Genomic DNA, 24,248 nt, shown 5'->3' with positions numbered 1-24,248 from the left:
AGATACTTTTCAGCTAAATTTTACCTTCACGATTTATTTAGCAATATCTACCTTCAACATTGAAATAAGCCTTTATCACTGTGACTAGCTACAACAGACCATACAGTGTAAATGGCACGCTGTGGATCGTCACTGTGTGTACCTGAGTATGCTCCATGTTTAAACATTCACCTCGAAGGAACTCTTCAGAGTGACTTAACTTGGTGAAAAGTAGATTTTTCTACATGCTAAGGAAGCTACTCTTGGCATGTGCTACCACAGTGTTTTACACTGCAGAGACTATACCGCTTGCCCTGAAGCCAGACTATTACAGACGTGTGCAACTCTGTGTAACTGTGATATTGTACTATTATGCCACTGTTGATTTGCCAGTGCCAAGTTAAATGGGTAAATTCGGTTTAGTCAAATGTAGTACATGTTTTGGTGTCAGGGTACTAACCCTGAGAGGCTAGATTGCAGTTTCCCGTTGGACAAAATTAAAATGCCAGCAGAACCTAGTCCAAAATTAGTGAGAGCACGAAACAAAAGTGTTATAGTTACGGCGGCAATACACGAACATAGAGTCCACGACAGGTGTAGTTTATTAGGTCAACTACCCAGCACAGCCATCCCTGGCATAACCTCTATAGCAACTCCCACACAATCCAAATCTCAACATCAATCAGTGGTCTAGGAATTATCTCATACCATTATGAATGACGTGAGAGCATTACAGATCTTTCTCTCTTAAACAAATAAAAATACAATGTTTACTGGTAAAGGGTACATTATACATGAATTGACACAACATGTGACTTACATATCCGATTAAATGGAAATGTACTAATAATATCATAAACACTAATACACATTGAATATACCAATATTAAAATGTATTGAAATGCTGTACATACCCCCAGTTTTAACAGTTAATGGGTGCATATATTACCTCAAGAGAACATCCCCTCAAACACATAGAAAACCCTCACAATTAGGAGGCAAGCTAGTTTTTCTTCTGACCCTGGAACTTTCTTCTTTTACACATTTTCCTTTTTCTTAAATAATCTTCATTGTTTTCTTTTTCTATACTGAACTTAATTAACCTCTATCAAAAACCATTATCCAACTCTGCATACTTTCTTTCATTTTCTTCACAACTTTTTCTTCAGATAATACATGTTTCTCTCTGAAAACACACCTTGGATATTTTACCTTAATTTTTTGTCCCACAGTTACTATGAAATCATTTGATCGGAATCTTGTATCGACATTTATTGGATAGAGATCCTGTTTAGTCTTAGCTTTTTCTTTCAATTTGGTTTCATCAATTTCAAACACCTTAATACTCCTACACTTGGAATTTACCAACCCGGGCTTCCTCATTTTATATGATTCAAAAGGTGATAGCTCAGTTGTACAATGCACACTAGTTCTATATGATTAGATCATTTGTTTAACATGGTCAGTTGCATGTCTGTCATTAGCCACCGCCATCTGAATACTCTCTTTAATTATCCTGTATATTATATCTATCAGACCATATGCCATGGGATTAAATATTGCAGTTTTTGAATGCAATATATTCCTTTGTGAAAATACCTATTGACCTCTGTAGAATAAAACTGTGGTCCATTATCTGTTACCATTTCTTCTGGATTCCTCTCACTGAGATATACATTCTCCATAACTGTATACCTATTTACTGGTAACTACACCTACAAACTCCAATTCAAACCACTTGCAATAATAATCCACAATCACCATAACATATCTAGTATGGGTTCCCATGATCTTTAATGGCACCCTAATATCCATAGCCAGTTTTAACCATGGTCTCATGAGATAATTAACAGTTTGTAGTGGTTGACAATGAGTTTTGTAAACCTAGTCTCCAGCCGCGGTCGGTAGTGGAAGTAAACTATGGATTACGGAGGTTGACAGGTAAGTAAACATATAAATTAATAAAAACGAATTTCGTTGCGCGCACTGCCTCGCATTTTGGGATGCTGTGCACGCAAAAAATGTGTTTTATTTATTTATATGTTTACTTACCTGTAAACATCCGTAATCCATAGTTTACTTCCCCCACCATGCACTTCCCCACGTCACCGCCCGGCAGGTACTCTCACTACCGACCGCGGCTGCTAGTCACTGGTATTGAAGAATTAATATTCCTTGAGTACTTTTTCTATATTATTATCCATACCAGGCCACCAAAATAACTCTCTGATTTTATTCTTGGTTTTACTCTTGTCTAAGTGAGCCTAAAGACCAAAATCCAACAACGTATTCCTCAACATAATAGGAGGTATTAACTTTGCACCTTACTGCACACCCCTTTTTTATCTTCACAGAGTACATCCTTAACATTCACATAACCTTGCCAACCATCAACATGGACCTGCCAGCCCTCTGTGATCCATATACATAATGACAACAAATAAACATCTTTCATAACAGCATCCTTACATACTTGGCAGATATCTTTTTTTATTTCTATATACTCCATGGCTGCTACCCATCCATATTCTTCTAGATCATCATCCTGATGCATCTTGCACAGTAAAATTATACTCCTCATGGTTCACGAACCAACTAGCACTCCTTGGTGCACCCATGCTAGACCCTGTAGCAGATAGCAAATGAATTTATGGTGCATTTCAGTTTTAATAATGCATGATTAGTACTTTAGTACTATACATATTTCCTAAAGTATTTAGCAGCCTAAAAAATGCTGATGCTTCTCTTCAAATGACAGAATCTAGCTGTTCTACCTCTGATTACATACAAAAGGCATACATTATTATCTTTTCTCCACTATTTTGTACCTGTAAGAAGCACTGGCATCAGCGGTAATTAATGTTTTACATGATAACTGTTTCAGTGGCATACATTAGAAATGTCCCGTTTTATGTGTTGAATTCTGTGTCTCAAACTTCACACCATTAAATTGCTTATCTTTTCAATACATTTCTCATTGTTTTCATCTTGACAAATTTAGAATAAAATTCAATTACTCCAAAAAAAGATCTCAAATAGTTTTTATTAGAATGTACCATGGTATTGAGAATGCTATTGATCAATTTTTCTCTAGGTTTAATACCAACAGCATCAATTATGTGACCTAAGTACATAACACTCTTCACTTTTACTTTCTACTTTTCGGCTTTAACAGTTAAACCATTGTTACATGAAATTTCCAAAACTAATTTTAACATATGATTATGATCTTTTTTATAACAAGCAGCAATCAAAATATCATCCTTAAAATAACAGACCCATTGACACCACCAAACAATATTTGTGTGAGTCTCTGGAATACTGGTGACGCAGATGCCAAACTGAAGGAAATCAGCTTGTATTAGTATGAGGCAACTAGAGTAACGAATGACATCAAATGTAGCAATAAAGGGTGCAATACAATCTGATGATATGTTGAGGATATGTCTACTGTGAAAACTCAATTACAATATCAAATGGTGACCAGCATTCATTGATGTTGGGTAAGGAATGTGTGGCTACCCAAATGGCATTGTTTGAGTCACGTAGATCAACATACATTCTGATGGATTGTTCAAGTTTACGTACTACTACAATGGGTAGCAACCACTCCGGAAATTCAATTGCTACTATTATTTTAGCATCCAGAAGTGATTTAATTTCAGCCTTAATATAATATATATGACAGAAAAAGGTTGATTGCTCATTGTGTGAATCCTAGGTTGACAACCTCGATGCAAAATGATCTTATGTTTAAAATGACTCAGTTAGACCAGCTAATCAGAAAAGACCTCTGAAAACATCTGTACTAGATTTTATGAATGAACTGCAGAATTTAAGATGATTTGCACCAGAACAGAGTTGCATACCTCTTGCAGCTTGGTGAATTAATCTTAACAGCGGCACACCTCTTTTAGCAACAGATATGCAATCACTAATTCTTCTATCCTTGTAAGCAATATGAGCAATAAAGAAACCCTGAAGATCAACATGCTCATCACGATATATATTAAACTTAATACGAGGAATATACAAAGATTTCGATCTGGAAATCCAACATCTCTCAAATTCTTCCAACAATATTTTAGTGTAATGGTACCTGAATCCACCAATATTTGGAAAACATTGCCATCAATTTCAATCTTACATTTATATTCTTTAACTTTATGCATCTTTCCTTGTCATAAACAGTGCTGGTTAACAAGCATTCATCACGAGTGCCATGATTAAGGTCTTCTTCAACCATACTAAGAAGATATTTCTCATTGCCCTCATCTGAGTTACTTTTCAAATACACCTTTTCCACCTACTATTCTAACAGATTTACTAGGAAGTTCAGAACCTTTGCAAACACATACATAATGACTTAACTTTTCACACTTCATATATGTTACATTCCATGCCAGGTGCAATTTGTCATTATCAAACTAACAGATGCAACTACACCTGATGCAACCATTGTCAGCCACAACTTTGGACTTGTTTTTGCCCTTGCCCTTTCTACTAATGTTTTTCCACACACTAGACTTCCATGTCACAGCCTTAACCTGATCTAGTTTAGTCTCATTTTCACTCAGTACTACTGCATAGATATTTTTGATAAATAATACTACATCCATAATTCTGACACACAGTGAAGTTAATGCTTCACCTCTAGCTATGTGTAAGGCCTCAAATAATACAGGATTATGGGCATTCCACATTTTCTTTAAATAAGTCTGTGTAAAGTATGCATCATAATTTGATTTCAAATGTTTACCAGTAGTTCCCTTAATCTTGCTACAAATTATTCAACAGATTCTACTTCTGCTTGAAATCTTGAAAATAACTAATAACATATTACAATCATTCTGGTTTTCTTTCCAAAGTTCAAGTCCAATTGTTTCAATGTTTTTAGCATATAGGACAGATTCTCACCATCTTCTAGAACTTGAATATCAAGAAGTGTGGGATCAATTGTTAAATCCTAGTTATCCAATAAATGTAATAACATAGCGTGCTTTCTTTCATCAGCCAATCTTTCATTACCTGCAGCAAGTATATACATCTTAAACGCATCAATCTATTCCTCCTATGGAATTCTGAGTTCACCAACAACACATAAATACATGGTTCTGAAAACTAATTATGTGACACCGTGCAGAATTGTAATTAAATCTAATATGATAAATATACAATATCCATTTATTTAATGTTATGATAACTAACTTTTATTACCCACAATAAAAAAACTTCATTAACAATAGTAGTCTCCATTGTCTTTCGTTAAGAATTCAAAAAATAACAAATGTAAAAAACAAAAGTAGTCACCGTAATCTGGAGAGGATACCCTGTGTTTCTTAAAATAATAAACTTAAACAAGAAAAGTAATTACCATGGTCTGAAGAGAATTTCTTGTGCAAAAGGGAGAGTTAAAGACAAAATTAACATCTTTGTGTTGTTTTCCTTTCGTTGAGTGGATGATGGTAGTCAAACCATTAACATTGTTATGTGCATTTTTGGTCGAACTAATCATGTGACCTCCTCTGAATGGAGATGTTCCTGCCAATGAGAATATACAAGCTGTGGAATCTGGTCTCACAAGAACGGTGAGTGCACGTGTGAAGGTGTTAAAACTTCAAACAAATTAAAATCATAATTTCAACGAGCATAGGTGTGCAAAATCCCTTCACTAATACAGCGGTAGCACAAGTAAATATCCTGTGCTAAAGACATGCTACACCTCATGAGTGAATCATATCATGCTTGAGGCATGCTCCACCTACGAACTAACAGCGCAAGCTATGCTAAACATGTTTTGCTCCTGTCACTGTGAGCAGAAGCTCCAAAATTATCTGCTGAAAGCATGAATGAAAATACTTTTTTTCTCCGCAGAACAGTAAAGCGAACTAAAGCAGAGCACTGTAAACGTAGACTAGTAGGTTCTGTAAATCCCATTAGGTAATCATTAAAAAAGTAAGGGCCACATGTATCAACATTTGTAATTGCAATTACCTAATTGCGTTTTTCAGCAAATTGCAATTTGGTAATTGCTATTAGAAATGTATGAAACTCCAAGAGTTTCATATAGCGGTTCATAGGGGGTCCCAAATTGACCTACCTCATTATTATTAATGAGGTAGGTTGCTATTCGGGACCCCCTAGGAATCGCTAAAATCAAGGGGATAGTTGCCTGCTGGGGTCAGCAGACTACCACGTCTGTGATTACTTTTACCGAAAGCAATCTTTTTGTTTTAAACGCAGCCCGTTTTCCTTAAAGGAAAACTGGTTGCGTTTAGGATACCCTATCTTTCAGCGAGGCTACAAATACATGACTGTAAAATAAACTCTAAGCACTGTAGTCTCTATTTGCTAGATAACAGGCTTACAGGGAGTGCTTGCACTGATTCTGGAAATATTCTAGTTGATGTCATTTAGAGAATTTCTGGACATGGAGGCTTACCAAGAATAGAAAAGGCTACCTTCTCTGCTGAGATGGGACGCACTACCCATTCAACTGACTGCTATTAGTACACGAACACAGGCACATGGTACTCGCCCAAACAGGTATAAGTGATGTCAACCAATAATACCTGTATTCACATCCTTCGCCCTGGTTCGTGATATGTACACAACACTGGATAGTTGTGCACTCTACAATGAGCAGTGGGTGGTTCAGAATAGTGCAGTGATTAGGAGGAAATAATCGTGGAACTCTAGGTCATGGAAATGAGAAAGGCAACTGATGTCACCTGTCTACTGGCTGAAGACCACAGGCCACATGGGACTGGTTGTAGTACTGAACCACATATACTTATCTACAGTGTTTACAGACTCTAACCAAGATGCAAGACCAGTGATGGTATCAAAAGCTAACTGCTTAGTCTACCACCTGTTCTCAATGCTAAAAATAGACAAAAATATACTTAGGAAGATACTCACACATCAGACTATTATGTTGCTACAAGAGTGTTTACGTCAAGGGGGGGAGGGTTGTCTACAATGACCCAGATGACTCAACCACTTTTACTGCTGGCCTGAAAATGGGATGTGGGAAATGATCAACCTGGGACATACCTAAGCAAAAGTAGATGCTTGATGTGAATGTCTCTGCCACGTGTGCCCTATGAAGGCCATGACGTCCCACTGTAGGAGGTCTGTGGGGCTATATGTAATTTTATTTTTCTGTTTTATCAAGAGAGAGGGAGTGAGTGAGCTTGTATCTACCCTAGGGGAGTACTGCTAAACACTGTTTGCGATTTTGTCAATTGCTTTTGTTCATAGGGAAGCGAAGCGTTGTCGAGTGAGCCTCATGGGTTTTGTACTCAGACCTGCAACATGGAACATTGCATGTCTGGAACGTGTAGAGTCATGCTCATCCTCAACCTCAGTGCCCCCAGTGTTATGTAGGATTCAGTGCTAATAGATGAGCCGCCATATGTGCTTCTAAACTCATCACACCCTGCACTGGGTCACTGATGTTGAACACAGTATCACTAGTGGGTCATAAACTTCTTCTGTATTCTTAGGCTGAGGAGGATGGAGAATACTCTACATCTTGATCAATATCACAGACATTACTTGGGCTGGGCAAAATTAAGATTGCGCTGGTGTAATCTGCCTAATTTTAGGAAGTTTGCATAATGCTTGTTACATGAAACTCCAGATATTAGGGTATTTCACCTCTTCATGTAGTTATTCACCATTTCTGAAACAAATTTACTGCAAATGCACCACTCTTTGTAAAACTTTAATGTGAATGCACGTAAAGTAAGAACAGATCACAATGTTCGCAGTGCTTTTGTATAAATGCATCTTTGCACCTAAAACTGATGCAACGTCCAGGACGCCTTACCATGGTAAAATATAGCACAAATGACGGATTTTGTATAAGTATCTGTAATGTTGTCTACATTTCGCGTAATTACACCAAAGCAAATTAAGTGAATTTCTCCCACCCCGAGCTATTACCAATCATATTTTGCAAGTCGAACGGGATGGGTCACACATAGAATATTCAGCGCTGTGACACCTAGTGCTCTATTAAAACTGACAATTGAGCCTGTCCTAGGCCTCGTCGGTGAACCGTGACTTGAGCCTACAAATGCAGCCCTCTCGTGATACTTGCACATACCCATGTGAGCGTGGCGGCCACATTGGTGGGTCGCTGTAGTCGACTATGGGACAATATTAAAAAAAGAAACCTCTTGGGAAACTGTGAACAGAGCACAATCTTGTTAGCTGTACCCACAATATAAATAGAGTAGCAACCACGGAATCTATGAAATAAAGACCTTGGAGTGATATCACCTGTAAGCAGTATATGCCAATGGCTGATTGTAAACTAGGGTCTGTATACTGGCCTTTGCATGTTGCTGAAGTACATTAATACATTTGGAATCCAGTGTCTCCAGAATAGTAAATAAAAATACTAGCGCAATTTCTTCTTAAAACCACCTCTGCGCAAATCCAGCTGCCCCGATGCCTTCAATAACAATTTTAAATAAGACAAGTTATACCTTTGGCATCAATTAAATAAAAATCTTGGAATATTCTACATTCAAGCTAGCGTGAATAAAAACTCAAAACTAACATATTAATTGGCAAACACCGCAGTCCGTAGTGTTTCTGAGCTTTAATCTATGCTACACCGCTGACCGCAGGATTTCAGAGCTTTAATGTATGACACACCTTAGACCGCAGGGTTTCAGAGATGTAATCTGTGATTGAATCTATCTCAGTCCTATTCACACTGATACATGTGCGCAGAAAAGATAGGAAAGGAAGAGGTCTTTGCACATGTGTTTGTGAATAACATTTTGTAGTACATGAGGTAGTACCACTGTACATACACAAAATGTCGTGTGTGAATCGGCCCCATAGTGACTACAATAGAACACTGGTAAATTGCACTGTAAAAATTGAATAATTAACATGGACAAGACAATCCAGGCACGGATGTAAAGCGCACACCAGCTCCCATAAGGAAGGATTGCAACGTGTTATTCCTGCAGCCTTTTATTTCACAATCCAGTAGTTTTATTGCACTGTAAAAAGTTTATTTGTCCAGCCCTCAACACACATGCATTTGAACTCTTCTTTGCAAAACAGTGTAGCTGTTCATAAGTGTGGATGAACTGAATGAAACATCATGATGTGGATGGTCACGAAGAAGAGAAAACAGTGGGGGCGTCTGTCTCTATACATCTGGAATGTTAGAGGAATTCATAACTGGAGCAGAACAGTGGAGACAAAAGAATTAATTGCCTGCTGTTCAGGTCTATTCATAGAACAAAGCGCCAGACAAAGTGTGGTCATCTCTAGGCTACGAGCAGCATGATAAACAAAGGTGTGGGCCTGCTAAACCATACATCATAGAGTAGACTTGAGTAGCTCTACTGGAGCTGCCTGTTTTTGTTGTATTCTGAACATATAGTAAGTATGTATGTAGCTATGTAGTATTTGTTGGAACTGGTATTCTCTGGTTGGCTGAAGTGATTCCCCCAGTCTGGCAGAACCTACCGATCCAGTCAAGGGGGGGCGATTACCAGGGCCAGACTGGCCATAGCGGGCACCGGGCGCTTCCCAGGTAGGCCGCCAGGGTGGAGGCCGGTTTTGGACCCCTATGGGGCTGTTTTTGTTACTGAGGTGTCATGTTTGTAGTAGGTAATAGAATTGTTTTCCCTTAACCTGTTGTTCCTCCAGCATTCCACGCAAGGTTCTGTGTTCCTCGCTGGAGAGTCAGTTGCTGAGGAAGAAAACCTGTGTAGTCTGCGTCCTACCTTGCTCCTGTGTTCCTTTTTCAATAAACGATTTTCCAAATTGTGAACTCCAATAAACGTGAAAATTGAAGAAAACGTATTGATAAAGGAACACAGACTATTTTTTGAATATGCACAATAAGCTGATCGTTTATTCATATGCTTTTGAATTCTTAGTGCCACTCCCTGAGGAAGGGCTTTTACTGCATTTCGGGCCTAAAAGGCTTTTAGGCCCGAAATGCATAGGAGGATTGGACAGCAATGATGTTCATAGGAATGTCAATCAGAAATATAAGTTGATTAATGAAGTAAGAGAAGTTGAATCAAGATGAACTCACGAATGAATAAAAAAAAACTATTGAACATTCTAATGAAAAGTTGAGTGGAATCCTTTTTTCATCAAGAGGAGATCTTAGTGTGCCCTGGAGGGATGCTGCTAATGGTCCATTAGCAGCACGTTCTATATTCATATCCTATGAGCGCAATTTCTAAGCGACTTTTGCCAAAATCCACTTTATCATTGGCTAGGGGTTGGCATGGAGAATTCATTGATAGGTAACATCATACTGTTCCACTGCACTTCACAATTGCAGACGAAGTGATGTCAACTACTTCCCTATGTTTACCTAGGGGAATAGCAAACCTCATAGGTAGTGAAAACACACACAGGTGGGCGCACATGCCTTATTTCACACACAAACCTGCAACGGTAGGTTGAACACATAATCCCCAGCACCAGGGTGCCAGTGCGCCGCCTGAGTCTGCAACAGCAGACTGGACACGGGTTCAATTAATATGCTGTCTGTGTCCGTCATTTGCTGGGGATCCTCAGGCAATGGGACACCCTGAAGAATTGAGTGAAGAAGGGAGAGAGCAGGAAGTTATATTACTACCTCTGCAGATGGATGATAGGAAAGCCTTTTTCTCTTCTTCTATTTTGTTTTGGCAGGAAACCAATGATGTCACCTGTGCAGATGGATGATGGGAACTCCAGTGGTGTCACTTCTTGTGCAGATGGATGATAAACAACCCAGTGGTGTCACTTTCTTTGCAGATAGGTGATGTCACTTCCTGTAGAGACGGATGATAGTAAATGCACTGATGTCACTACCTGTGCAGATGGCTAATGGGAAAAGAAGTACTCTTGTATGGCTTCTTCTTTTAAACATGGTTTTGACAGAAAACCAGTGACGCCACTTCCTGTGCAGATGGATGATGGGAACTCCAGTGGTGTCACTTCTTGTGCAGATGGATGATAAACAACCCAGTGGTGTCACTTCCTTTGCAGATGGGTGATGTCACTTCCTGTAGAGATGGATGATAGTAAATGCACTGATGTCACTACCTGTGCAGATGGCTAATGGGAAAAGAAGTACTCTTGTATGGCTTCTTCTTTTAAACATGGTTTTGACAGAAAACCAGTGACGCCACTTCCTGTGCAGATGGATGATGGGAACTCCAGTGGTGTCACTTCTTGTGCAGATGGATGATAAACAACCCAGTGGTGTCACTTCCTTTGCAGATGGGTGATGTCACTTCCTGTAGAGATGGATGATAGTAAATGCACTGATGTCACTACCTGTGCAGATGGCTAATGGGAAAAGAAGTACTCTTGTATGGCTTCTTCTTTTAAACATGGTTTTGACAGAAAACCAGTGACGCCACTTCCTGTGTAGATGGATTATGGAAAATACAGTAGTGTCACTTCCTATGCAGATGGATAATGGGAAAATAAGTGCTCCTGCTTGGTTCTTTCAAAGACAGTTTTTTTGGGGAACCCGTGATGACACTTCCTGTGCAGATGGATGATGGGAAATAAAGTTGAGTCAGTCTGTGTGCAAATGAATGACGAGAAATTACAGTCCTCGTTTCATAATGGGGAAAGCAAAACAACAAATATCACCGTTCAAAAAATAAAACCAGGACTGGCCAAGCTATTACCACCTGAAAGAGAATAACTTTCAGAATGATCTGTATGATATGCAATCAATGAGGCATGTAGTGCAACATTCTCAAAAAGGCTGTATTACATCTGCACTATGCGGCCTACAAACATCCAGCAACACCACAAGGCAGCTGTACCAAAGTTTTTCTTTAACATCTTCGCAGCCCCCCCACCCCCGCAGCGCAAAGGGGGTGGGGGGCCACGCTGCTCTCACACGCTGGTGACGGAACAGCTCCGTCAGCAGCCTCGGGAGAGCTGTGCTGATGACGGAGCGGTTCCGTCATGGCCCCGCCCGCTCAATAGAACGCCCAGCGCAGGCACGGAATCCGCGCCGCGCAGGCGCGTCGGGCGGGCCATGACAGAAACGCTCCGTTATTAGCACAGCGCCACCGCGGCTGATGACGGAGCAGTTGTTGCAGAGTATATTGCTTCAATATAATCACAAAACACAAAAACATCCACTGCTTTCCTGTAAAACTTCCCAGAAGTAGATTAGTCTGGAGGTTGAAGTATTTCACTCGCATCTGAATTGGTTGGCGGGTACTGAAAACAGAGAATATAGCCGTGGCACTGAAATATTGAATCATAAACATTTTGGTCTCATGGGTATCTTTATTTAATTGCTGATTGCAGCTCTCTGATCAAAAGTGGCTGTAGTGCTGGTTTACGCTGTGCCATAACCGTCTGGAATAGTACTTTGAAGGCATACAGAGCTGACGTGGAGGACGATTTACTTGAATTTGAACCATTGCAGGATGAATAAATATGACATGTATTGGGGCCTCTTCACCTGCATTGAGCAGTCTCGAAATACAATATATAGTGCAGCACCTAGTAGAAATATTTTTCTTTTTGCTTTCGATATGTTGTAACCTAACCTTTTCAGAGTAAAGTTTTTTCTGCAAGTGGGGTGGAAAAATATGGGGTAGGGTATGTAATACACTTGACGTTATGACTTTGTGGATATTTAGACAAATCATCATGATTCTGCCGGAGTACTCAACGCTGGCTCCACTGAAAGAAACCTAGACTGGTGGTCCCACTGACATCACATACTCAAACCATCAACCAGTGGAGAAGTGTGGCACAATGGTTAGAGCGGCAGACCCTGATGAAGAGGACATGCCCGGGACCAGGGATCAATTCCCCGCCTCGGCAGGTCTTGGGCTCAAAAATTCCACGATCCTGATAATTCTCGCCTCGGTGCCTATTCCAATCATGGAGTCCCATTCTGCAACTCTGGGCAATAGCTTTCCTAATCTCCACAACGGCCCCCACAACGCTAAGGAGGCCTGGCCTCCACCTTGGGGGTGGCCCAGGGGTGGACGCCTCACAGGGAAAGCCAGGATGGGTTCCACAGCGGTATTCGTACAAGCGCCTTTACATTTACATTTACCTGATATTTGCTCTCACATACATGTTGGAGTCTTTGGGATCAACCTGGAAAATTCGTGCTGTCCCACACAAAAAAAAAAAAACCACAACCTAGTAGAAAATTGCACAAGTGTCAGTGCCTTTGTGTTTTATGCTATTTTTCACCAAAAAAAACCCACTTTGGAAGGTTGTTTTTAAAAGCAAAAAGGTTGGCTGAGCAGCTGCTTTTAACACTGGGGTCCTCAGTGGAGCCTTCAGAGGCGCCGCTCCTCATTGGCCCTCTAGTCTCCACTGCACAGGTTGAGATTACTAAATCTGGTGAGCTGTAGTCTTCCCCTGCAGTAGAGCCAGAAGCCTCTGGTGTCATGGTTGAATAGATTAGAGCCCACCAAACACTAAAAAAACTTTTAAGTCTTTGCAATGACGTTTACTGTAAAAGAAATCATTTGAGCTGGGAAACGCAAAAGAAAAGAAAGCTTGTAAACATTCAAAGTTGATGGAGTAAGTGATACAATATAAACACTTTTATGTATGGTAAACTTTATAACAATTCATTCAAGTTCACAAGCAGGAGGTGCCGACTTATCATAAACACAATGGGATTGAAAATCCAGCTAACGTTGCTACCCAGTCTCTGGGTTTGTCTGAGGGAAACTGCTCCGCCATTGTAAGGGAGGGATTGGAGGCTGCCTCGGGGAGCAGATTATGCCAGAACCTATATATGCAGAGTGTATTTCATATTAAAAACAGATCACAAACCTCTGTTATGTTAAAAGTTCTTATAAAGCACATATTCACTGATTGGTTTCATAGCGCTACTCTAGAAGGTGCCGGTGTACCGTAGTTATGATCTTCCCATCTGGATGATCTTCCCCGAACAATCTGCGCATGCGTATTTCACTACGCACGCGCATATGCTGCAAGACTACTTTCGCCTGTCTGTATGATCTCCCCCTCGGCCAACGCACCTCAGCCCTGCCACAAAGTACTACCTGCGGTTGATGCCATTAACATCGCATTACAATGCATGCGATGTTAATGGCAAAATGCTGACTCTCACATGCCAATACGACGCACAGTTAGTTATTCCCTTTTAAAAACTGAAGACTGCAAGTAATCACGTCACGGAAACGGGCTTTATTACAATGCATGCGATGTTAATGGCAAAATGCTGACTCTCACTTGCCAATACGACGCACAGTTAGTTATTCCCTTTTAAAAACTGAAGACTGCAAGTAATCACGTCACGGAAACGGGCTTTATTACAATGCATGCGATGTTAATGGCAAAATGCTGACTCTCACCTGCCAATACAACGCACAGTTAGTTATTCCCTTTTAAAAACTGAAGACTGCAAGTAATCACGTCACGGAAACGGGCTTTATTACAATGCATGCGATGTTAATGGCAAAATGCTGACTCTCACCTGCCAATACGACGCACAGTTAGTTATTCCCTTTTAAAAACTGAAGACTGCAAGTAATCACGTCACGGAAACGGGCTTTATTACAATGCATGCGATGTTAATGGCAAAATGCTGACTCTCACCTGCCAATACAACGCACAGTTGTTCCCTTCTAAAAACTGAAGACTGCAAATAATCACGTCACGGAAACAGGCTTTTTCAACAATGCAACAGTTGTTCCCTTGTAAGACTGCAAATATTCACAGCCTATCACTAATGGCTCAGGTGTCAATATTTATGGGTGGTTGGGTGGATGGATGTGGGTGTGGTGAGTGGGTGCGTGGATGGATGGATGGGTGCTTGGGTGGATGAATGGATGGAGGATGATGGGTCGGTGTATGGGTGGATGGATGCATGGATGCATGTATGGGTGCTGGGTGGACGGATGTGTGTCTGGTGAGTGGGTGGGTGGATGCATGGATGAATGGATGGCGGATGGATTAATGGATGGCTGTCTGGATGGATGGATGGATATCTGGATGGATGGATGCATTTATGGGTGCTGGGTGGACTGATGTGTGTGTGGTGAGTGGGTGGGTGGATGAATGGATGGCGGATGGATTAATGGATGGCTGTCTGGATGGATGGCTGGATGGATGGATGGGTGCTTGGGTGGATGAATGGATGGCGGATGATGGGTCGGTGTATGGGTGGATGGATGCATGTATGGATGCTGGGTGGGCGGATGTGTGTGTGGTGAGTGGGTGGGTGGGTGGATCCATGGTTGAATGGATGGCGGCTGGATTAATGGATGGCTGTCTGGATGGATGGATGGATGTCTGGATGGATGGATGAATGGATGGATGTATGAATGGATGGATGATGAATGAATGCTCAGCCTCGCAGATGGGGACAGGGAGGGGGAGCAGGCAAATGAGGTGTGAGCGTGCGCACATGGCCATACAACATGCATTGTGAGAAATACAAGATAACTAGCATCAAGAACCATTACTGCTTGCTGCGCTTCCTTACTGGACCATGTTTCTAGCCTCAAGGGCTAGTGGGTGTGAGGCACGTCACCAGGCATAGATTTTTCTATTAGTCAGCATTCTCAAGAGGTGTGAGCTAGTATTGTATTTTTGCACTAGCCCTTTTATGGTATCACAAGTCTCAGCTGACTCTTTGATGCAAAGCTGGGAAACAGAATTTAATGTCCACAAATACAAAGAGGCATGCGCTTAGGAAGATACACATCTTCAGTGAATACTTTACATAGGTTGCCACATGGATTACACCAACCTGGACTGCAGTATGATGAACTGCAGACTGACATGCTCTTTGACCTATGGAGGAATTGTGAAGCAGTTTGTCAATTCATGCTGCATACCACACTTTGTAGTATAGTAACAGTGTACCTGCTAATGCTACGATGCCTACAGCAATGATAATAGGACTTAACACCCTCTGAAACTTAGTTAAGTTTGGTGTAACTTAGGGATACATAGGAGCGTTAAAAAAACGAAAAGGAAAGAATCCCGTCACTGGGACAAACAAGCTTCTTCATTATCTACAAAGCAGGTGCCCTATAGGTGCAACAAACTTGGCATTTAGCAACATTTTTGCGTTGGACAAAACGAAAGCAGGGTGGTGATCTCTTACACATGTTTTATGACTGTCAACTTGCTCACTCCATAAGGCTTGAGCTATCCCACTGCTATATGCTTACGAGTCCACACATTCACTCATTTGCATAAACTTGAGAACAACTATACTGCATTCTTGGGCAATTTTGTAGTTTTGTTGTCAAACCCATCCTCCCAGAATGGAAATCAACTCATACCTTATCAGTTCATACTTAGTGGGCCTGACTGTGTTTCATATGCACTCAGCACTTCATTAATCAAAGAAACCGGCCAACAAGGCTGGACTGGGAAACCAAATGCACCTCTGCCAAAAATACTCACCTTAAACACCCCTCTTCGTGTTATCTCTCTCTATCCTATCATCCACTCTCTCTCACTCTCCTTCACTTCTCTCACTCACTCCTCAAACTCTGATCGCTTTCTTTCAGCCTTCTTCCTTCCACCCACCCTCCCTTTCTCTCTCTCTCACTTGAAGCCTCCCTGTGCCAGCTACGGTTAACTTCGAAGAGCCGCGGAAAGTCCTAAACGTCTCAGGGGCGACCATGGGCCTTCAAATCAGCCTCCAAAGCATGCAGCCCGATGACACTGGGGAAATGCCCGGTGGATTAAAAGGTCGGGCGGCCCAGACAGACAAAACTAGTTAAATTCTGAACATATTAGAATACCTAAAAGAGATAAAACCTCAGTGAAATCCAAACACTGTCTTACTAAATTCACGCCTCTAATTATAGTCCCAGCTGTACTTTTGGAACCAAATAAAATAAAACATAACTTACTTTATGATGATTGACCAATATTTCAATTCAATCGATCTCGATCCTGGCAACAAAAAATCCTCTTCATTTGTACAATGTTATCAAACACATCCGTGTCATAAATCTCACACTTTGATTGTGAGTAGTTATTTGCAGAACTCCTCGTGATCTACTTGTCCCGCTCAACACCTGGTTATTAAATAATTCCAGCAGATTCCTGTACTTTCTGCATACAGGCTATCATGGCTGAAATGTAATAGGAAGGCATTGAACATCGCGTTGTTATGTCGCGGGATGTAATGTCGGCGATGTAACACGCGATCCAATTAAAAGGTCGCATTAGCGGCGCAACAACACGCGATGTTTAAATTGCCGATGTCATCGCCGTTGCTATTTAAAAGCCGCAATGTAAATGCGCGTGATATCTATGTCCGCGATATCGCGTCATACAACCCTTGTAATTAAAGCCATTCGCACTTATGCCACAGTAGGTAACTGCCTTCCATCGCTAGGCTGTCAGGCGAGGTGACCAGCATCCCTGACAGTGAAAACTAAGAGGAAGGCCCAGGTGATTTATTACCTGCCTGGCAAACACCTCAGTGAGATGAGACACACTTGATAAGGAGGATTTTGCAGTCCAGCCGGCCACTTCTGAACAGAAGGACATTCATGCATCCAGAAAGACAGGGTGTGTAAGAGATACCCATGACTTTGCATAAAGCGGGCATGGGACTACTACTCCTTGGAAACAATAAACATGCGCACTTCAAAAGACTCAACACAATAGTGACCAAACCAAAATGTGATGATGGATACAGACTGGAAACATAAATGTTAGAAATTTAGTTTTTGTTTGGCAGAGGTATGCACCCTGTCCAAGCAGGAACCACAATCCTAGTCAGGGAACGTCAGTAAAACACTTTAAATTAATCCGTGCTCACCTTCTGGTAGCTTGGCACAAAGAAGTCAGTCTTAACTTAAGAGGCAATGTGTAAAATATTTGCACTACACTTTAAACAGTAACACAGTGAAAACAACACAAAAAGACAACTCCAGTTTAAACAATAGTTTCTATTTTTATCAACAAAACAAGAGCAAAACAACAAAAATTCAATAAGTAGAAGTCAAGATATGAATTTTTAAAGAATAAATGTGTTTTTGTGCTTAGAAACAGATAGCCCCAACTGGGGCTATCTGGTTGCGCTTGACCGGGGCAGATCCAAATGTGCAGGCTGATTGCGGTGGAGTGCGGGTCGGATAAAGGGACCAGCCTTGGCCTGCTGAACAATACTTTGGATGTGTCTATGTCGTGGGCAATGCGTGTGGGAAAAGGAGGCAATGCGTCGCTGTCAAGCCTGCAGATGTAGGCGATGCGTCGGTTTCCAAGCTGCGCAAAATCGAAGATGTGTTGAGACTCAATGTGTGATGAACATCGGGGCGATGCATCACCGTCGAACTGCAGGGCTGTAGGCCATGTGAGTAGCACAAAGCAATGAGTTGACGGCGAGCCGCACACTTTTTTCGAGATGCATCATAAACAGGGGACGATGCGTTGCACAATCGGCGATGCAGTGCGCGCGGTTGGTGCAGCAGCGGCGATGCGTCAGTGGCAAGGTAAATGCACCGATTCCGATCAGTGCAACGTTGTCAATGCATGGATTTTCTTGTGGCAGCATTTGATACACACTTCCAAAGGCCCAGGACTGCATTGGCACCACTTGGCAGAGCAGGAGTCACAGCAGAGAGTCCAGGTGCTGCTTGTATCACTGAGACCTCAAAAACAGGAGACAAGCCAACAAGCCTTTGGAGATACTTTGGTTCTGGTATTCAGAGATGCAGGTCCAGTCCCTCTTACTCCCAGGCAAGAGGTAGCAGGCCCACCAGCAAAGCAGTTCAGTCAAGATGCAGTGCCTCCAGCAACTCAGCAGTCCTTCTTCCTGGTAGAATGTCCTCAGTGCCAGAAGTGTTCTGATTTGGTGGTGTCAGAGGTCCAGTACTTATACAAAGATGGGCCTTCAAAGTGGGGGAGACTTTAAAGAGATGGTTTGACGTGCACAGAGTCCCTTTCTTTCCTGCCCTGGCTCCAGACTCACTACAGAGGGGTATGCAACCCTTTGTGTTGGGACAAGACACAGTCATTTCAGGTGTTGGTGTGAGCTCCTACCTCCCACCCTGCTTAGGATAACCCATCAGCATGCAGATGGCCACTCAGTCACACCTACCCTTACTTTGTGTTTAGGTTGTTTTTTTTAAATTGCCATTTCAGATACACCAATTTGGGGGTCCCATCTCTTCCCAATTGGAAATTACTCCTATAAGCTGTAATAAGGCAATCCCAATGTTACCCAATGAATGAGATAGGCCTTGCAGCAGTGAAACACAAATGTAAGAGTATTTCACTACAAGGACATGTAAAATCTAAAAGTACATGTCCTACTATTTAAATATACTGCACCCTGCCTATGGGCTGTCCAGGGACTACCTTAGGGATGACCTATATGTATTAAGAAGAATGGTTTGGGCCTGGCAAGTAGGTTAATTGCAAGGTTGACATGGCAGTTTAAAACACATCACTGGCAGGCCTGAGTAAAGGGCTACTTACGTGTGTGGCACAATCCATGCTGCAAGCCCACTAGTATCATGTGATTTACAGGCCCTGTGCAAATGCAGTGCACTTTACTAACAATGTATAAGTAAATTGAATATGCCAGTTGTGGATAAATCAATGTTACAATTTTTTAAGTAAAGACCACATGCACTTTAGCACTGGTCAGCAGTGATAAAGTGTCCAGGTTCCTAAAGCCAGCAAAAACAAAGACAGCAGAAACAGTAAAAAAGCGGAGGTTAGAAGGCAAAAAGTCAGGGAAAACTGTGTCAATGATACAGGATCTAACAATGGACATATGTTGTATTTTTCTAATGGATGCCTAAATTTTACCCACACCAGGATGTTGTGTAACTATCCTAGAAAAACCTCAAGGCGAACTAGCCATCATTTCAAGTCTAATTCCACATAAAACCTATTCCATAACGCACCTGATATGACCCTTTCTTCATGTTCTTACAAAAGAAATACAAAGTAGAGTGCAAGGATTATATTATTTCTTTCCTTTCAGTGTACCTCCATGGGACAACCCTGGCTGACCACTGTGAATGTCTTTCATCAGATAGGGCTTGGCCCAAGTAAAATCACAAACTCTAGTACTTTAATCTCTGGTTTTCGCAGTGAAAGAATAAAATATGGGTCTCAGTATCTGAAGTCTTTTTTGGCTGCCGGACAACCATGATTTGTGTCTTAAGGGCATGGGAACTTGCAACCCTGTTGCTTTCTCAATCAATTTTAGCGCTTGGCCTGGTGTACAAGTCCAACCATGATGCAATTTCACCATTAGCCACCCAATACAACCCCCGCCTAACTCCCCAAGGTATTCGTTCCATGTCATCCATCCAGAGGCCAAATATCAGCCTTGTTCCTTTATCTTGCACTGCTCCAGTCTAAACTGAAACCGCTTGGGATTGTGAGAGAGCGCAAACTGACCTAAATGTAGAAGTGCGTCACACTTACACGTAGTAAGTACAAGTCATGAAGAGAAATGCCATGAGTGCTGATAGTACCTACATCTATATTCTGAAATAACGAATAGACTATGATTTATAGATGTGTTTACTGAATAGCAGAATAAGAGTACTAACATGCTATTAATTAAAGAAAAAGTTGAATGCTATAATCATTATGAGAAATGTTGTAGGCCTGAAAAGTTTTAACGTTGATTTACACATATTAGTCTGGGCCGGGGAATGTTGCAACGCTGTTGGAAGATCATGAGAATTGGGATTTTGGCTGCTGATGTCTGTCTGTAAGAGAAAAGGGGGTATTCAATTATAAATAATATGAATAGAGGTTTGTTCGGGAGACGGACCAGACATGGAGGAGGGTTCCGGAATGTTTAAGGGGTATCAGCGGGCCGGAGAAGAGTCTGAGAAGCAAGGTCGACTCTAACCACAAGGCTTCATCATGGAAAAAGCCAGAAGCTACACCACGTGAGGGGCGTCTCACGAGGGGCGTCCTAAATGTTGTTGTATTTTTGTATTAGGGACAGCACCCCTGGGTGGAGTTAGAGCAGATGCCTGAGGACCCTTTAGAGAGCGGATGAATAGGCAGAGAGGGGTCATGACTGGAGAACTATAGGTTTTCACCAAGAGACTGAGAGTGGGTGACTTCCCTTGGGAGTCATTCACTGCTGACACCTTTTGTTAGGTTGGGACTTCGTTAAGTAGGGATACCATCTAGATCAGGGTAGGGACAGCCTAACCTGTATTTTCCCTCCGGCTGTAAATGACTGAGAGATCTCAATACGTGTCTATGCTAATAGCCCTATTATTTTTAGAACTGGTTCTTGTAGTTTCCGTTGCTCGTCTGAGGGCTTTCAGAGAGCACATGTATGTAGTTGGGCCCGTGTATCTGTTAAATCTCATTCTGAGATGCTTGTACCTGCAACTTATCTTGACCTTATAATAAACCTTTGAAAGCTAGAAGTTGTTTGTGATCCTTTGGAGCGGAGTCCTTTATTGGGTGAACTAACTTGGTAAGAGATGCACTTTCTTCCCTCAATGACAGGCAATAAAGGTTCAGTCGACCAGATCGGGGTTTTAGATCAATAGTGATAAGGTATCGATCAAAATCTCGCCCTTCCAGTTGGTAGCTATAGAGGATGGTTGCCTTCTTGAGGAAGGTGATCTAGGCCAGGTTAGATTACCCCAAGGCCCCTAGAGATCGATGATCCGAAGAACCGCCCGCCGAAGAAGGACCGGATGACGTGAGACAGAAAAGCAGCAGTATCGGTCGAGAGTGAGTATAAAGGGTCATGCGTGTTAAGATTGCGGTGTTTTGTATTGTATCTATGTTGTAATGTCTGGCGGAGTTGAATGCCTGTAGAGAGACTGTGGAACAGGTTGTGAGCGCGCACAACCGGTGGAAATCTTAAGTTCAAGGAGAGCTTAAGTGGTTCGGGTGTATCGGACACCCAGAGTAATTGTTAACTAGAGTGAAGGGGGTCATGAGGTACCATTGATCACCCGAAGGACCGAGATAGGGGGAACGTAAGAGTGAGTGCGTGAGTAACGGACGCTGGTCGGAAGTTACTGTGTGTGTAAAGAACCTATCAGAGAGACGATAGACATCTCGTCAGTTGTGTTGACAATTACAGATAGACTGTGGACGTACAGTCGAGGGAAGTGACCGCTTGGTCGGAAGTAGTCATTTTTCAGAGTATGAATGGGACGCATGCATGACCGCGAGGAGAGCTGAGAAAGGAGGGGTGCTGCTGCGAAGCGGAGACTAGTGACGTCAGAAAGTGCCGCGCTGGGATTGGCCGGCCGGTGGAAGACCGCGCTGCGATAGGCCAGCTAGCAAAGCCGCGCTAGGATTGGTGGATTGTCATCAGGAAGTAAACAAAGTATTCAAGCTGGAAATTTTGCGCATAATTATGAAGTGTTTTAAATGGTTAAAAGCGCTGTTTAAAAGAGAGCGGCGGGGGTCGTATGAAGGGGAAGAAGCCCCGCCGGAGGGTACACCAGCTCGTTATATGGGGACACATGTTGGGCTGCACACGATTCTGTGGATCTCAGAGTGGAGTAAGATGACAGACGGAAATGAGGAACTCACGTTCCCGAAGTACGGGACGTTCAGATTAGAGGTGTTACACAGATTAAAAGCAATTATGACTTCAACGAGACCCTTGCCTAGACCGACCCAGTTTGAAGCCCTTAATGCATGGATTAGGGCAGCGCATGAAAAGAACATGAACAGACGGCAAGAAAGAGTGAAACGTTCGGTAAGGGCAGTACAGGATGCCAAGTGGGATGCGGATGCTAAAAGATGGAGGGTGCATAACATGGAAGTAAATAAATTATATCCAGTGTTAGAGATGCCCGGGAATAAAAGCCCCCTAGAAGAAGATGACGAGAGCGAGACAGAGGACAGCCTGATAAACAGATTATTGACAGACAGGCCACCCCCGTATAACAGAGCAGGGGGAGATGTTGAGGATAGCGAGAAGGGGGGGGCAATGCAGGAGAGCATAGGCCGCTTCCCAGTCCCGATCGGGATCCCGCTGCAAAGAAAGAACTGTCCCAGCCTAGCCAGGTGCAACAGGTGGTCGGGAGGTTTGTGGTGCAAAAGCCGCCAGAGACGGAGTGTGCCACATCCTACGCATTACCCGATGCACTACAAGTACCTGTTACCATAGGTCCTATAGTATCGATATATGACCCAGACAGGGCTAGAGGGGAGGAACGGGTACGGAGGGACAGGGAAAGAGCAGAGATGGCAAGGAGGAATGATACGATCAACTCCCCAAGCCAGTTGCCGATACCAAGAGAGTGGAGCACCCCATTACACACCGCAGGGGATCTGGAGGACATTAGATGGCCGGTGGAGATGAGGGGATCAGGACGGAAATCCTTTCAGGAGTTAAACGAGTACATGAAAAAGTGGGATGAGGCAGTAGAGGCTCACAGGAACATCATAGCTGCGGAAGCTGAAAGGGAAAGTCAGGACAGCAGAGCCCGGACTCACTGCGGGGCTGAAGAGAGCAGTCCGGAGTGGGACGGGAGGAAGAAGGACAGTAGGGGAGTCACCCATTGGGCCCGGGAGGAAGGAAGAGCAGACCTAGAAAACGGGGGCCCAGAGAACAGGGGGTTGTCTCGCCCAATACGTAGTGATGAAGACAGGAGGGCTCGGGAGTACAGAGACAGCTTTAAGTGTATCCACTGTGGGCCCGGCAACAGAGAACAGAATGAGAGTTGCGAGAGGTCGCACCATAGTCCCTGTGATGACGGGCATGAGCGCAGCCCAGGGAATATGGGAAACCAGGAAGGATCGTATCGGATACTGAGTGATACGAGGCCAAGAGAGAATGGAGACCGAAGGGAGAATAGCAGAGAGTCCTACTGTGAAAAGAGAGGAGAGAATGGACAAAGTAAGATAGGGGGTAACAGGCCCGTGTTCCATCACCTTCCAAGATCGGATGGCCGAGCATGGGACCTGGAGAGATGGGAGCAAGAGAGAACACTTCCCAACTCTCCCGAACCCAAACGTAGGGCCCGGAGTTGGGATGGGAGAGAAACCTGTGAACCTCCCTCGAAGGAGTTATTGCGAGCAGAGATAAAAGCCAAAAGACTCGATGTCTCCAGCTTAAGGTCAGACCTGGATGACATGGTAGATGGTACCCTGCCTTTAGAAAGAATGGAAATGTATGAGCAAGATGAAATACTGTTCATGGCAAAGGACATCACTCGAAAAGCGAGAACAATTCATGAGAAGTTAGTTGAACTAGCAGGCAAATATATGGTGGACCTGTCAAGGACTAAAGCATTACAGGGTAACCACAGGCTACATTATTCAGA

At 42.6% G+C, this 24,248-nt stretch overlaps 1 protein-coding gene across 1 annotated transcript in view; it reads right to left on the bottom strand.

Moving 5' to 3' along the window:
* Positions 1 to 24,248, bottom strand: part of LOC147729256 (SH3 and multiple ankyrin repeat domains protein 2-like) — a 2,641,300-nt gene that overhangs the window by 2,477,957 nt on the left and 139,095 nt on the right. The gene's annotated exons all lie outside the window — the stretch shown is intronic.

Source organism: Lissotriton vulgaris, chromosome 2_2 (genome assembly GCF_964263255.1).
Source record: "Lissotriton vulgaris chromosome 2_2, aLisVul1.2, whole genome shotgun sequence".
NCBI lineage: Eukaryota > Metazoa > Chordata > Amphibia > Caudata > Salamandridae > Lissotriton > Lissotriton vulgaris.
The sequence above is the reverse complement of the archived record's forward strand: the minus strand, read 5'-3'. Positions and strand labels throughout refer to the sequence as shown.